Raw genomic sequence first — 15,129 nt, 5'->3', positions numbered from 1 at the left:
AAGCACCTTAGGGATTTTCAAACAGCCTGTTCTACTGTTAGGCGTCATGGTGCAGATGAAACCTCTATTCTGTTAACCGCTTTCCCGTTTTCTCTTGAGAAAAAGGCGAGAGAATGGTACTACACCCAACCTGAAGCGACTGTTACTAACTGGGATACGCTTAGAAGAGAATTTTTGGAAAAATACTTTCTAGCTGAAGTTACTGATAGATTGAGGAAAGAGATTTCAATGATTGTTCAGGGCGAATCTGAGACTCTCTATGAATACTGGGAGCGCTTCAACAATCTACTAGACGCATGCCCCCATCACATCATTGATAGACTGGTATTGATCAGCTACTTCACTCAAGGCATGAACCCCCAGGATAAGACAACACTGGATGGTGCTAGTAATGGTTCCCTGAAAAAGTATAGGACCGCAGATGAAGCATGGCAACTGATCAGCGACTTAGCTGAGTCTACTAGAAATCACAGGCAGAGGCGTAGCCACTCAAAAGTTGTTGCAGAGATTTCCTCTAGCGTTGAAACTACTGCTCTTACCCAGAGCATATGTGAAATGACCAACCTACTGAAACAGATGTAGATAAACCAACAACAAAGACATAAAGCTCAGCCTTCCCCACCACAGCAAAGCCAACAGTTGGTTCCACAAAGAGTATACGAGATCTGTGCTGATTATAGTCATTATACTGATGAATGTCCACAGCTCCAACAGGAAGACAACACTATGGCAGCCACTCATAACTTCTATGACCGCCCAAATCAAGGATACAATCAACAAGGTGGCAACTACAACCAAGGTGGCAACTACAACCAAGGTGGAAACTATAATCAAGGATGGCAAGATAACTCCAACCAAGGTTGGAGGGACAACTACAACAGAGGAGGCAGAGACAACAATGAAAACCAGAGGTGGAATAACAATAATAACAACAGACAGCAAAATCAGAACCAACCTTACAGAGCACCTCACCTAAGACAGCCCCAAGGACCCCAGCAAAACCAACAGCAGGTTCCTCAGATCACTTACTCCAATTCTTCATCAAATGACGAGATACTCCGTTCTCTTGCACAAGGGCAACAAGACATGCAGACGCAGCTGAACTCTACTTTAAACAGTATGACTGCCATTTTACAAGCTCTCGTCTCCTGGTTAGATTTATCACCAAATTCCACTAATCAACCTTCAAGCTCCAGTGGAATTCCTTCTCAACCCCTACCTAATCTCAAAGGTAGCATCAATGCCATCACTTTAAGGTCCGGAACCACACTACAAGAGAGGAACCATGAGGAGCCAAGCTCACTAGAACATGTCCCAGCTGAGGATGTAGTGGAAGTGGAAGATGCTGAAGAGGAAGAAGACGTACAAAACATAGTTGAAGAAGAAGCAGCTCAACCACAAAATGAAATATCAAAGGATGCAGAAGCTGCAAGTAATGCCATTCATATCCCATTCCCACAACTTGCAAGGAAGCCCAGAAAGCAGATGGAACTTGATCCCAAAATGGTAGAGATATTCAAAAAGGTCGAGGTAACTATTCCCCTTTTGATGTTATTCAACAGGTACCTAAATATGCAAAGTTTCTAAAGGATTTGTGCATACATAAGATAAAATTAATGAATTAGAAACTATTCCTTTAGGTAGTTCTATATCTGCTTTAATGGGAGGTATACCTGAAAAATGTAGTGATCCAGGTCCATGTATGGTTAACTGTACCATTGGAGGTGTAATTTTTTCTGACTGCATGTGTGACTTAGGAGCGTGTGTTAGTATAATGCCTTTGTCTATATATGATACTTTGAGGCTCCCTCCCTTAAAAAGGTCGGCAGCTCGTTTTGTGTTAGCAGATAAAAGCATTATTACAGTAGTTGGAATTGCTGAAGATGTATTAGTGAGCATTAAGGGGCTCACATTCCCCATTGACTTCTATATCCTGGAAATGCCCCCTAATGACTCAGGAAGACCGTCGTCAATCCTACTTGGAAGACCATTCCTGAAAACTTCAAAGTTCAAGCTGGACGCATTCTCAGGAACTTACTCCTTTGAGATAGATGGCAGAACAGTGAGTTTTAGTTTAAATAAAGCTATGAAGCACCCTCCGAAAGATCATTCTATCTTTCAGTGCGATATTATTGATGAAACTGTAGCTGAAGTTCACCAAGAAGAAATGGAAGAGAAGCACATGGAGCAAGGTCCAAGTGTGGGGACACTTTCTGAAAACAATGAAGACCCTTTACCATTATCACCAGCCCCCGATGATCCAGAGCCTAGCTATGAGCAGAAATTAGAATTAAAGCCCCTCCCTCCACACCTCAAGTATGCTTACCTTGAGGACAAGCCGAAGTTTCCAATTATCATTGCAAAGGAACTCACCTCTCAACAAGAAGAGCAACTGCTTAATGTGCTAAGAAAACATAAGAAAGCAATTGGATGGAGCTTGGTGGATATAGTAAGCATCAGTCCCCAAATTTGTGAGCATAGAATATTCTTAGAAGAGGGAGAAAAGCCTATCTGTTAGCCTCAAAGAAGATTGAATCCCACATCTTAGAAGTTGTCAAGAAGGAAGTGACCAAGCTACTTGAAGCAGATATCATTTACCCGATCTCAGATAGTGAATGGGTCAGCCCAGTACAAGTAGTGCCCAAGAAGTCTGGAGTCACGACAGTAAAGAATGAGCATGGAGAGCTCCTGACAACTAGAGTGCAGAATTCATGGAGAGTTTGCATTGACTATAGGCGTCTCAACCAAGCCACTCGCAAGGATCATTACCCCTTGCCATTCATTGATCAAATGCTTGATCGCCTGTCAGGTAAATCTCATTATTATTTTTTAGATGGCTATACAGGCTACTTTCAAATTCATATAGCTCCTGAAGATCAGGAGAAGGCCACTTTTACATGCCCCTTTAGAACTTATGCTTATAAAAGAATGCCTTTCGGTTTGTGTAATGCACCTGCTACTTTCCAAAGATGCATGATGAGTCATTTCTCTGATCTCATTGAGAACTGTATGGAAGTTTTTGTGGACGACTTTAGCATATATGGTGATTCATTTAGCCTTTGCTTGGATAGTTTATCTAAAGTATTAGACAGGTGTGTTAGTACAAACCTTGTGTTAAATTTTGAAAAATGTCACTTTATGGTAAAACAAGGAATTGTACTAGGACATGTTGTGTCTAATACTGGTATTTCTGTAGATCCAGCAAAGGTGGATGTCATTTATAGTTTACCTTACCCCTCCTTCGTGAGGGAAGTCCATTCGTTCCTTGGCCACGCAGGTTTTTACAGGAGATTCATTAAGGACTTCACTAAGGTAGCATTACCTTTATCCAGATTGCTGCAGAAAGATATTGAGTTCGAGTTCAGTGAGGATTGTATGCAGGCATTTGATAAGCTGAAGATCACTCTAATTCAAGCTCCAATTGTAAGAGGACCAGACTGGAGCCAGCTATTTGAAATCATGTGTGATGCTTCCAACCATGCTGTAGGAGCAGCGCTGGCTCAGCGCGAAGGTAAGGATCCTTTTGTAATTGCTTATGCATCCAAGACTTTAGATGCTGCTCAATCTAATTACACTACTACTGAAAAAGAGCTTCTTGCTATTATTTTTGCTTTGGATAAATTTCGAGCCTATTTACTTGGTACTAAGGTAATAGTGTACTCAGACCACGCAGCTCTAAAATATCTATTAGCTAAAAAGGAGTCCAAACCAAGGCTAATACGTTGGATACTGCTGCTGCAAGAATTTAATTTAGAAATCAAGGATAGAAGTGGTAACCAGAATTTAGTGGCAGACCACTTGAGTCGCCTTGAGCACATTAAGGATGATTCCACTCCTATAAATGATAATTTCTCATTTGATAGCTTACATGCAGTATCTGAGATAGTTCCTTGGTATGCACCTGTAGCTAATTATCTAGTTAGCCACACTTTTCCTCCAAATTTCACTAAGCATCAAAGAGACAAGCTGAAAAGCGAGTCTAAATATTTTATATGGGATGATCCATATTTATGGAGGTGTGGTGCTGACCAGGTAATTAGACGATGTGTGCCTCAATCAGAATTTCCGTCCATTTTAGAGGCCTGCCACTCATCTGAGAGTGGAGGACATTTTGGCCCTCAAAGAACAGCTAGAAAAATTCTAGACTGTGGATTCTGGTGGCCTACTCTTTTTAAAGACGCTGCTAAATTTTGTAAATCTTGTTCCCCATGCCAAAGGTTTGGTAATATATCCAAGAGGGATGAGATGCCTCAACAGATTATGCTTTTCTGTGAAATTTTTTATGTTTAGGGCATTGACTTCATGGGTCCATTTTCAAATTCTAATGGTTATTTTTATATACTGTTAGCTGTAGATTATGTTTCTAAATGGGTGGAAGCAATTCCTACCCGTACTGATGATGCTAACACTATTGTTTCCTTTGTTAAAAATCATATTATTTGCCGTTTTGGATCACCACGAGAAATCGTGAGTGATCAAGGCACTCACTTTTGTAACAGGAGACTAACAGGATTACTAAAGAGGCATGGGATAATTCACAAAGTAGCAACAGCTTACCATCCCCAGACCAATAGGCAAGCAAAAGTCTCCGACAGAGAGATAAAACATATTCTGGAAAAGATAGTAAAACCTCATAGGAAGGACTGGAGTGTCAGCTACAAGATGCACTCTGGGCATATAGAACAGCATACAAGACACCCATTGGGATGAGCCCCTTCCGCTTAGTATACGGAAAGGCTTGCCATCTTCTAGTAGAGGTGGAACACAAGGCTTTCTGGGCTGTGAGGGAGTGCAACATAAATCTTGAGAAAGCTGGTGCTGAAAGAAAGCTGCAACTAGCAGAACTGGAGAATCTTCGCCTAGAAGCATATGACAACTCCAGGAGATACAAAGAAAAGATGAAGGCTTTCCATGACAAGCACATAAAAAGGAGAGAATTCAGACCAGGGGAGTTAGTTCTTCTTTATAACTCCAGACTGAGGCTTATGCCAGGCAAACTGAGATCAAGATGGGAAGGTCCATACAGAGTAGAAAAGGCAGAGCCATACGGAGTTTTCCACCTGCGTCATCCTTCTAGCTCCAAATTCTTAAAGGTCAATAGACATCGCCTGAAGCTTTATCATGGTGAGAAGATGAAGAATAACAAAGAACTAGAGGTTTTCCTCTTGGAAGACCCACCAACAGAAGCAGAATGAGCCTAACGAGCGTCCAACTTAAGGACGTAAAAGCAAAGTGCTAGGTGGGAGACAACCCACCATGGTATGATCGTTCTTTTTCAGTCTTAGTTTTATTTTATTTTACTTTGTTCTATTTTCATTTATGATGATGACTCTTCTCATAATCTCAGCATATAGCTGTATATAGTTTACAGTTGTATTTGCATTCTGTATATCTTTAAAAAAAAAAAGAGCACAAACAGAAGTGCATTAGGAAGAAAAGAAGAGTAAACAGAAAGTCACGCGAAAGCGTGGCTGGAGGCGTGCCTTAGGCACAAACATGCCCACGCGACCACGTGACCCACGCGGCCACGTCATTTTGGAAAAATAGCCTCCCACGCGTCTGCGTCACCCACGCGACCGCGTGCCCCTAAAAATCGACGTAAAAAAGGTGTATGACAGCAAGTTGCGATGGAGCTGGGCTGGAATGATGCTGGAAGCACCAGCCCCATCATGCGATCGCGTGCCCCACGCAGCCGCGTCATCCTCCAAATATGGCCATTCACGCGATCGTGTCACCCCAAATTTTTGGCAAAATGGGTTTGAAACAGAGAGTTGCGCGAACGCATGGCTGCCCTCGCGCCATTCGCATAAATCAAGTCACGCGACCGCGTGACCCACGCGTCTGCGTCACTTGACAAAAATCACACATCACGCGTCCGCGTCACATGCGGCGCACAGATTATCCACATCAGCCAAAATATCTTATCTTTTCTTCCCCAAATCCTAATTTTTCTTTTCCCTTATTATTTCTTTCTTCCCCCTTCTTCCTTCTCTACTCATTCTCACTTTTTCCTTTCTTCTTCTTTATTTTTCACATCCATTATCAAGGTTCTTTTCTTTCTTTCTTTACTTTTTACTTTTCCTTTATTATTTTTATTTATGTTTTCTTTTTCTTTTCACTTTCATTATCTATATTTTCTTTTCTTTCTTTTTATTCCTTTAATTGGTGTTAGCAAATTAATTAGGTGATTATTTTCTTTTATAATTTTTGCTTGTGAGTTATTGTGGAATTGTTTGACAATTATATATTACTTTTCATAAGGGTTGCTTGCATGTTCAAATTCCTATTTCCAATAACATATTTACCATGCATGCTAGGTGTTTGTGAAAAAGCCCGTATGGCATTGTGTATTATTCTAAATTATTCTATTCTATTACTTTAAAGCCTGTTTTTTCACAAAACCCCTTTTATATTTTATTAATTAAATATAATTGTCAATACAAACAGATTATTAGTTTGAAAGGCTTGGTAATCTAACTTGGACATTGAATGCTTGATCTATGCTACTCATGCCTTTGCCGGCATGCCAATAAACATCTTGCATTTAATTGCCATCACATGCACTTGCTATATTACCTTTGATGAACTTGTCACATGTAGTCTAGACCATGTGTTAACGACATTCCTCTTTACCGTGCATTGATTATCACCCATAATGTTCGCTCCCTTACTCGAACCCTTAGCTTTACATGTACTTACCTCTTTCCTTTTTCGTACTTACCTCTTTCCTTTTTCAGGATGGCCACCAAGAAAGGCAAAGAGAAAGCTACTCCCAAACCACCAGCAAGGAGAGGAACAAAAAGAACATTAATGGCAGAACCATCTTCAGCAGCAGTGAAACCCTCAACAAAATGAATCAAGAGGATCATCAAGGTCGATGAAAAAAAAAAAGCCTTCCCAGCAAAGGACACTGCGCGGTTCACTAACCGCTACTATGAGCAGATGTTCCCCATCCTAGCTGAAAGGAATTATAACAATGAGTATCTTCTCATCCTCCCAACCAACATTGCTGACATTTTTGAGCCCCGCATTGAACAAAGACAATAGAAATTCCTACGGAGACAGCCACGGCAGGTTAATCTATCATGGGTAGTAGTGTTCTACTCAAATTTTCACATGCCAATCATGCAGTCTGTCTATGTCCGTCAAAAGCAAGTCCCTATAACAGAAGAAGCCATTCAACGAGCCTTAGATCTTTCTCCTGATCCAGAAGGATTGGACGCATTCCAAGAAGCCCCACTCAAGCGCCAGACATACCAATTTGACTGGGACGTCGTTCTCAAAGTTATCGCACAACCTGGCAGCCTATGGATCTACAGATACCATCGTTCCCGACCTAAGGGCATATTAGCTTCAGCACTTACCTTGGAGGCTCGAGTATGGGCACAGATCATGTCCCATTACGTCTTTCCGAGCACTCATGAGTCCTCTTTCACTGCGGACATGGCTGTTTTACTCTGGTGTATCCTTACAGACCATCACCTCAATTTATCAAGACACATTCGGCATGCTATGGGACACATACAAATTGCGGGCAACCTACCCTTTCCCGCCTTAGTTTCAGATCTCATCTCAGCAGCCGGAATCTCCTATAGAGCTGGGGATACCAAAGCCATGATTCCACGAGATGATCAATACGTCCCTAACGGGAAGTATATCAGACCTCCAGCAGCCACTATCAACCAGAGCACAGAACCAGCAGAAGATACCCCTTCTTCTTCCACACCACAAGCACCTTCAACAAACCAACTACTCCACAAGATCCTTGAGAAGCTAGACCGGCTTGAACAGAAAGGAAAGCAAAGAGAGCGCCGTAACAAGCGCAAATTTACATACCTCAAGAAGCTGATTGTTGGAAGCCAACCACCTAGAGAAGACCCAGACACCCCGGACTCCACTTCATTTACAAGCATAGGGATCCATGACGGTCCCGATGGTGGAAATACTGCTACCAACCCCCCTCTGTTCCTGATAGATGGCATCGAGGACGGTGCAAAGCCTTAAGTGTGGGGAGGTCGGTCAGTACCTGACTTCCAGAGGTAATCTCTTTTCCTTAAACACCAATAAATTAGTATATTTAGTTAATTTTTCTTTTGTAGAATAGGATAAATTGCACAGTAGTAATTATTTGCATGCATGTTCTACTTGATTGAAAAATAATAAGTTTCTTTTTAAGACCCTATTTTTGAAAATTTTCACTAATTTAAAATAAATCTTTTGTGTTAAACTTGTTAGAAGTTGTAATTGGAACATAGTTTAAAAAGCTAAGAACACACAACCCGTGAGATTTTGAGTCTAATTACATGGTTACATTATTTAACCATAAATATTTTATTCTTGTGTGTTTACTTCTCTATGATTGTAATCTTTATTTTGTTTCATCCTATATGTCCAATGTTTAATGTATTTATATGCATGCATATGATTGAGGCCATTATTCATTTAAGCTCACTTATCCCAAATAAGCTTACCCTTTAAATTACCTTTGTTAGCCACTTTGAGCCTTTTAAATCCCATCTGTTCTATATTTTACCACATTACTAGCCTTAAGCAGAAAAACAATTAAATATTCCAATTGAATCTTTGGTTAGCTTAAGATAGAAATTGTGTGTTAATTAAGTATGGGAAAATTGTGGGAACATGGGTTAATAAGGGAATGTGTCATGATAAAATAATGGGAATTTGGGTACCTACTCATGTGAAACTAGAAAAATTAAAAATCCATGTGCATTGATAAGCTATGTTTATTTTCCTAGTTAAAAAAATCCAAAAATATTCAATAAATATTTAAATAAATAAGGGGACAAAATTACCCCAATTCTAAGTTAAGTAAATCCCCAATGCATATGTGATACAAGTTAAGATAAAAGGTTAACACATGAGTATGTAATGCAAAAGTAAAAATTATGGGAAGCTAGGCATGAATTAGAATTACATAGAGTATATGTATGTTAGGTGAAAGCTCAGGTTAGTCAAAGATTCATATTTTAGCTCACTTAGCCATATATATACCCTCACCCTTACCTTAGCCCCATTACAACCTTGAAAAGACCTCATGATTTTGCATTGGTACATTAAATATTGTTGATTGGTTAGGTGAAAAATAAAATTTAGAAAGCATAATTAGAGAAGAGTAGAGTGATTACCCTATACACTTGAGAGACTAGAGTGCACATACACCATCAGTGAGGGTTCAGTGCTTGATTCTATGTTCCCTACTTTCATGAGCTGTCTTCTTACAATGTTACCTGTTTTTACTATATAATTTGAATTAGTGAAATCTAATTTATATTTGTCTTGAAGAGCTTGTTTCCTTTTAACCAAGTAGACAAGAATCATATAGTTGCATTCATATATATAGGTTGCATTGCATTGCATGAGTTTTACATTTCCCTACTCATTCATTTTATCTCCTTAAACTAAGCATGAGGACATGCTATTGTTTAAGTGTGGGGAGGTTGATAAACTATTATTTTATGATTTATATTGTGTTTAATTGAGTGGTTTTATCAAGTCTTTACCCACTTATTCATATGATTAGCATGATATTACAATTCCTTCCCAAAATTGTTCCATGGTTGAAAACTTGCTTCCTAGAGAACTTTTAACTATGTATTTTAATTCTCCTTTATCCATTCGATGTCGTGATCTGTGTGTTAAGTGTTTCAGGCTTAATAGGGCAAGAATGGCTTAGAGAATGGAGAGGAAGCTTGCAAAAATGAAAGGAACACAAGAAACCAAGGAGATGACCAGCGAACAATGACGCGAGCGCATGGCTCATGCGAGCGCGCGAAAAGAAGAAATCGCAGTGACGCGAACGCGTGGATGATGCGAACGCGTGACAAGAAAAATCGCTGAATGACACGAACGCGTGGACGACGCGTACGCATGACTTGCGCGATCTGCAGAAATTACAGAATACGCTGGAGACGATTTCAGGCCGCGTTTTAACCTAGTTCTCGGCCCAGAAACACAGACTAAACCTAGGGAACATGCAGAGACTCAAGACGCATCCACACACATTCAGATATACTGAGATTAGGATTACTTTTAGTTTTAGATCTGAATCTAGATTAGCTTTACATTAGTAGTTTATGCTTTTGTTTTGGATTTTTGGATGCTGAAGAATCATTACCTCCGTGAAGACATCACTTTAGTTTGTTTCCTTATTCCTTTATTTTTGTTTGTTATTCATTGATCCTATTCAATTAAGTATGTTGCATTTTGAATTTATTAATATATATAGTTATTTTTATTTTTAATTAATTTTAAGTCTTTATTTTATTTCATTTAATTATGTATTCTTATATTTTTATGAGTGTTAATTCCATGTCAATGGAGTAAAAATTCTACTTGACATAGGGATTGATTAAGAGGAGACACTTGAGTTGGAATGCTCAAGTGCTTAGTTAAACTGAACATTGTTGGCTAATTCTGTATCTACTAACGCTAGACCTTCCCAAGGGAAAGGGCTAGGATCTGTGGATAAGAATCAGTTCAATCACTTGACTTCCCTTTATTCAGTAAGGGTTAACTAAGTGAAAACAACAACCGCTTTACATTACACTTGAGAAGATTCCAACAAGGATAGAACTTCCAATTAATTAACTCCCCAGTCAAGGCTTTTTATATTAATAATAATTCTTAGTTTTATTGCTTTAATTTACAATTATTCTAATTACTCATTATCCAACTCAAACCTTCTGGAAAATTTCTAATTAATAAATTAGCACTCTTTCCTGCAACTCGTTGGGAGACGACTTGGGACTCATACTCCCAGTATTTCTAATTCTAAATTTTGTGACAACCCTTTTTAAATTGAGAAGGCGGATCTTAGCTGGTTAAGAACTGTACTTGCAACGCATTTTGTTTATTAAATTTCTTAACTGGTCGATTTTCGCCACCATCAGTGATTTTAGAAACCGTTTTTTTAGAATATATTCATATTAAAGATCGCGGTAAGCGGAATGTTTCGTTGCTTGCGTTAGTAGAGAGTTGGAGCGTATGTAACACACTTTCACTAATGAAACTGATTTTTGTTAGGTTTGATGAGTTAATACTCAAAATGACCCCTGAAGTTTGACCTCCAACTCAATTTAGCCCTTAAATTACCAATTGACTCAAATTGTACCCTAAAATTTTAAGACGTGGCTCAAGTTGGCTCTTCCGTCTATTTTCATCATCGGAAAGCTGACATGCACATGTAATTGACACCTGGCAGCCTCAACGGTTGTTTGACGTGGCAAAATTCTTGTATGCATCAATTTAGCCCCCAATAATTTGAAAAAAAAAAAACTCTGCATAAGTCTTCTGATCACCTCTTCCTTTATAAACCTTGTACAATTCAACTTCACCCCCTCAACTATGCCTCAGATCCCTCCTACTTTTCCTGTCACCACCACCATCTTCTTCACCATAACCACCATTTTCTTCTTCACACCCATCTCTCCTCCGCTTCTCATATCTATCCTTATCCTTATCCCTACCCCTATCGTTCTCTCTATCCCTTCCCCTTCTCCTAGAATCCCCTTTTCCATCATCATAATCATCATTATCTCTATCTTTATCTCTATTCCTATCTCTATGCCTTTCATCTCTATCATATTTATCATACATGTCCCTTCTATCTCTTCTATCCCTTCTATCTCTGTCTCTTTCTCTGTGCCCATCTTCACCGTGTATTTCTCTGTCTCTATCACCACCATATTTCTCTTTGGCTTCAGCTTCAATCTCCTTTGACCCAACTCGGTGATGAACTCGGGGAGTACATTGTCACCATTTCCGGTGTGAGACTCTATTTCGGTGCAAACCTTCGAAACAAGAGACAAGTACTCGAGCTTCTTCAACGAATCTTGTGGGTTCTCCACCGCCATGGCTCTGATGAAGAACTGAAGCGCGAATGACAAATTGGGAATTAGTGTGGATTCGTGGTGTTATGTGAGTGCAAATTACTGGCTTGTGTGTGGCAGTCAGTGTGTGAGTGTGTTAGCTGTTGTGACCGGGTTGTGTGAGTGCGAGACGAGAGAGTTGAGAGACTGAGGTGAGATTGTGGAGAGTCTGAGGCTTAGCTGCTGGAGCTACCTAAGGCTTGGTTGCTGCTCCCCAATTCACTAGAAACGATTATGATTTGGGAGAAATGGGGTTTGCTATGGTTTTTTTTTTTTAATTATTGGGGGCTAAATTGATGCATACAAGAATTTCGCCACATCAGACAACTGTTGAGGTTGCCAGGTGTCAACTACATGTGCCACGTCAGTTTTTCGGTAACAGAAATGGACGAAAGGGCCAACTTGAGCTACGTCTTAAAATTTCAGAGTACAATTTGAGTCAATTAGTAATTCGAAGGCTAAATTGAGTTGGAGGTCAAATTTTAGGGGTCATTTTGAGTATTAACTCTAGGTTTGATCCAACTTAGTTGCTAAAAATGCTTAAATGTGTAGCAAGACTCTTATTATATATGATCCTACAAATACTAATATAATACTTTGTGAGATCTAAAACAAAATTAAAATAAAAGTTAACATTGAAGATTAGAGGTGACAAAGTGAAAAGCCGGCCCCACTCCGCCCACCCCGCCAAGGCCTATTCTAAAAATGGGGTGGGCTGGTAAAGTGGGTTTAAGATGCTAACTCATCCTATAGGTTGATGGGCTAGCCCACTTAATTCCTTCTTTAAAATAAATTAAAAATTAATAAAAAAATATAATTAAAAATTAAATACAAATAAAAATAGTCAAATTACAATACATTTTTTTTCTAAATTTTTAATTTTAATAGAATTGTTTAAAATAATATCCGTCAATAAAATCATCTTTATTTTAAAAAAATAAGTCACATAATTTAAGCATATATATTAATATAAATAAAATAAGCTAAGTTAATAATTAAAAAAATAAAAAAATAAAAAATATGTTTAAAAATTATATAATTGTTAATTTTTGTAGCACTGATATATCTTTTATTTAATATAAATAGAAAATAAAACAACCTTTAACCCGGTGGAGTGGCCCGCTACGCCCCGCAAAAACTTGCGAATATTTTTTTATTTAGCGGGTTTCAAATCCTAGTTCGATCCATCCTTTTTGGCGGCTTCAGTCCTTTTGCCACCCCTATTAAAGATACTGTAAAATCTAATTTTGAGTTTATTTGGGTGAGTTTTTGCGAAAATATTTTTTTCAAGTGATCTTTTTTTAAAAGATCTCTTAAAAAAGTAAAATTAATTTTAGAGATATTCTTCACATCCAAGTAATTTTGGCATCCAAGTTCATCCAAGCAATTTTAGGTCACGCGCTTTTCCCGTTTTCTTCTTTCCTCGTGCTTCTTCTCTTCTTCTTCTTCTCTTCTCCCCCGCGCTTCTTCTTCTCACGCTCGTTTACGCACGGAGCATCTTCTTCTTCTTCACCTTCTTCTTCGTGTTCCTCTGCCTCCTCCTTCTCATTCTTCTCCTTCTTTTACGCGTTCTTTCTTCTTCACGATTTTCTCCTTATCGTCATTCTTTTGTTATTGTTGATACTGTATTTTTTTGTCTTTTTCTCCTTCTCTTCCTAGTGAAGAAGCAGTAGAAGGTGCGGAGGAAGTGTTTTGAATTGTGCAGAATAGCAATGAACCGAACATATTATTTTGGTGAAACAATTGTATAGTACTAAATGAATGGAACATTATCCCTTATATAAATTTAAATTCGAACAACTTTTTGCATAATGAACCGAACACATACTCATGGTTAAACAACTGTATAGTACTGAATGAACAAAACATAATCCATTATATAAAATCAAATTCAAACAGCTTTCTGCATAATAAACTGAAAACGTACTCATGGTGAAACAATTGTATAGTACTGAATGAACGAAACATAATCCATTATATAAAATCAAATTTAAAACACCTCTATCTATAATTTAGAGATTATCAATTCAATTCAATTCAATTCAGATTCAGATTCAGAACACTTGCATCCATTCAATTCAATTCAATTCAATTTAGTAATTGTATTCCATTCAATTCAGTTGAAAAAATAATTCATTAGCAAAATGTTGGTGTTGTTGGTGATAATGATAACGAAAGAGGAGAAGAAGAAGAAGAGAAGGAGGAGGAGGAGAAGCAGAAGAAGAATTTGTGTGCGCGAAGAAGGAGGAGGAGGAGGAGGAGGAGGATGTATACATGAATTTGAAAAAAGAAGAAGATGACGTATGCGTGTATTTGAAAGAAGAAGAAGCGCAGGGGAGAAGAAGCGCGTGTAATGACGCTCTTTTAATGAGAGTGGTTTTTGTTGGTGTTAGACCTACTTGGATAAAACTTGGATGAAAAAATACTTGGATGTGTAGCATAAATAATGCTCTACATCCATATAAAAAATACATCCAAGTTATCCAAGTAATATTGGTCAGACGCACTCCCCTCCCCCCTCACTCGTTTGTCATACACGCGCTATATATAACGTGTTGCAACCTAAAGCTTTGCTCAAGATCTGCATTGCCTTCGTCGTTCTCCTCTGGTTGTGTTCATCTTACGTTGCATTTATCTTCTTCCTATTCTTCTTCGTTTTCTTCTTCGATCTGTACTTTTGAATCGAAACAATGAATGACTAAACTTCAAATCAGTTGAATGACAGCGATTTGGATTATTCTTCTGAAATGAATCAAACTGATGAAGTTTGGATTATTCAATTTTGAATCGAATTGAATGGAATGCAATTGCTAATTTGAATTGAATTGAATGGACGGAGGTGTACTGAATTAAATTGAATTAAATTGATAATCTGTAAATTGTAGGTAGAGCTGTTTGAATTTGATTTTATATAATGAATTATATTTCGTTTACTCAATACTATACAATTGTTTCACCATGAGTATTGTGTTCGGTTCATTATGCAGAAAGTTATTTGAATTTGTTTTTATATAATGGATTATGTTTCGTTCACTCAATATTATACAATTGTTTCACCATGAATACGTATTCGGTTCATTATGCAGAAAGCTGTTCGAATTTGATTTTATATAATGGATTATGTTTCGTTCACTCAGTACTATACAATTATTTCACCATGAGTACTGTGTTCGGTTCATTATGCAGAAAGCTGTTTGAATTTGATTATATATAATGGATTATGTTTCATTCACTCAATATT

At 38.2% G+C, this 15,129-nt stretch overlaps 1 non-coding gene across 1 annotated transcript; it reads right to left on the bottom strand.

Annotated features, from left to right (window-relative positions):
• Positions 1-207: 207 nt before the first annotated feature.
• Positions 208-314, bottom strand: LOC148570009 (small nucleolar RNA R71). Its single transcript, XR_015908650.1, has one exon. It is a non-coding gene; the product is annotated as a small nucleolar RNA R71 (small nucleolar RNA).
• Between the last annotated feature and the right edge of the window lie 14,815 nt (positions 315-15,129).

The sequence above is a fragment of the Arachis ipaensis genome, chromosome B3 (genome assembly GCF_059453495.1).
Source record: "Arachis ipaensis isolate K30076 ecotype BB chromosome B3, ASM5945349v1, whole genome shotgun sequence".
Lineage (NCBI taxonomy): Eukaryota > Viridiplantae > Streptophyta > Magnoliopsida > Fabales > Fabaceae > Arachis > Arachis ipaensis.
This window is presented reverse-complemented; position numbering and strand designations above follow the sequence as displayed.